The following is a 2,500-nucleotide window of genomic DNA, read 5'->3' on the forward strand; positions in this document are numbered from 1 at the left end:
CCTCCCCCCCCACCACCCCACCCCCCCCCCCCCCAGACCCCTCCCCCCCCCCCCCGCCCAGACACCCCCCCCCCCCCCCCCCCCAGACCCCCAGACCCCCTACCCCCCCACCACCCCCCCCCCCCCATCCCCCCCCCCCCCCCTCCCCCCCCCCCCCCCCCCCCCACACCCCCCCCCCCCCCCCACCACCCCCCCCCCCACCACACCCCCAACCCCCCCCCCGCCCCCCCCCCCCCCACAGAACCCCCCCCCCCCCCCCCCCCCCCCCTCCCACCCCCAACCCCCCACCACCACCCCCGCCCCTCCCCCCCCCACCCCCCGTCCCCTCTTTAAAAAGAAAAAAAATTCCCCTCCCCCCGCCAGCTCCCCATCGGGCCGAGCGTTCTCGTCGCTGTTTGCTGACCTCTCGCGTTCTTTCCCGGTGCTCTGTTGCCAGGGGGCGGTGTGGGGGGGGGGGGGGCGTTCTATGTGGTTTTGCCATTGATTTGTTTATTACTGACTCTGCTGAGCTTCTGGCGTTCGCTTTTTATGATGAGGTTTCTTATCTCACGGGCTTGGGCACTGCTAATTACATGCGATGTTCGTTTGTTTGTTTGTGTGTTTATGTGTGTGTGTGTGTGTGTGTGTGTGTGTGTGTGTGTGTGTGTGTGTGTGTGTGTGTGTGTGTGTGTGTGTGTGTGTGTGTTTCGCTTTAGTACGAGCGTGTATTTTATAAAAGATGTTTATGCTCTTTATTGAAGTCCACCACTTATTTGCATGTAACTCAATACAGCTTCTGAATAATGAATACAGTAGCATTATTCATTATTCGCATGACATGACGTAGCCGTAATGTATCTTGATATAAGTTACCTAAAAGGACAACGAACAAAATCCTTTGTGTGACATAAAAAAATCCAACGTCAATAAAATGCAAAACTAAATACAAACATGTACCCCTTTATTATCCTTATCTGGATATAAGGACACTCACAAGCGCCTATTCTCAAGCCTTTATCAATGCATAACGACCTTAGTTATTCACACAAATGTCCCCCTCAGCCGGCAGATCAATGTGAGTTTTGCTTGGTATGAAACACTGCATTTCCTTCAGCCATGATGAGTGGGCGGGGGAATGTGTGATAACGAGAGAGCATGTGTAGTAATAATGATGACGATTGTAGGAGACGAAAGGGAAAGAAAAAGGGAAGGATGAAGAAGAATAGGAGGAGGAAAAGGAAGAAGAATAAAATGAGGAGGATGAAGATGAAGGATAGGAGGAGGAGGAAGGAGAATAGGAGGAGGAGAATGAGGAAGAATAAAAGGAGGAGGGTGAAGATGAAGGATGGGAGGAGGAGGAGGAAGAAGAGTAGGAGGAGGAAGAATAAGAATAAGAGGAGGGAGAAAAAATATAGGAGAAGGAGAATGAAGATTAATGTGAGGAGGAAGGTGAATAATGATAATAGGAAGAGTAATTTAAAAAAGAAAGATAGGAGGATGAGGACGAATAAGAACATTGGGAGGAGGAGGATGAAGGAGAGTAGGAATGATAATGGCGATGAAGGAAGAAAAGAAATGATAATGACGATGATAGAAAAGACGAAGGGGTAGAGTCGGGAAAAGGAGAAATAAATCAAGAGAAAGAGAATTAGGAAAGACGGCAAATCAGAGGACGAGTCCTAATCATAATCAATAATGACTATAATGAACGACCGGAAAAGAAGAATTGAGGAAAGAAAGAGACGGAAGAAAAGAATGAAGAGAGGTATAAAAGATTCAAGAGGAGGAAACATTATAATATAAAAAAACAAGGGGGAGTGGATGAGAAAAGTATAAATAAATGATGAAGAGGGAGAAATAGTGGAAACCCAGAGGCAAATATCACTTCAAATGGAAATGAGGGGGAAGAAAGCACAGCCATTACGAACTCTGGAATTTGAATAAAGGCTTCAGCAATAACAGGATATAAAGAATGGTCGAGAATTGAGGCTGATTTTTGCAATAAAGATGGCGGCTATTGGATTAGAAATCGCCGTGTGTATTCTCGACGCGTCCTTAGTCAAAGGAAATTAACGGTTTCGCCCTGGGAGCCTTCGGTGCTGCAGATCCCTTTCGAAAGAGCATCCCGGCGAATGAGCCGCATAACTTCCCCAAAGACACTCGAGGGAGAGAAACAAGATTTCGGAATCTCATTGGAAGACAAAGAGAACACTAATGTTCACTCAGCCTGGAATCCAACCTTAAGGCCGTTTCCAGGGCAATACATATGGAGACTTTCGCCGTTACGTTATCCGTAGCGCTGTCTGCCAGTCGAGAGTATGTGGCGTTGTGGAGGATATTAAACTCAGCTTCCTCGAGTCTGGGCACCAAAAGCACATTATCCACAGACCTGTAAGTTTAACTCCCCATACTGCTTGATTCACTTGTCAGTTTGACTATCCTAGTCCTAAAGTAATTTACAAAGGCATCATTTTGCAGTAATCGAAGTCCCTTTTTTCTTTTTTTTAGCTTAGATTCCCTA

Source organism: Penaeus japonicus, unplaced genomic scaffold (genome assembly GCF_977035675.1).
Source record: "Penaeus japonicus unplaced genomic scaffold, GWHDUDI00000001_assembly GWHDUDI00000039, whole genome shotgun sequence".
NCBI classification, from domain to species: domain Eukaryota; kingdom Metazoa; phylum Arthropoda; class Malacostraca; order Decapoda; family Penaeidae; genus Penaeus; species Penaeus japonicus.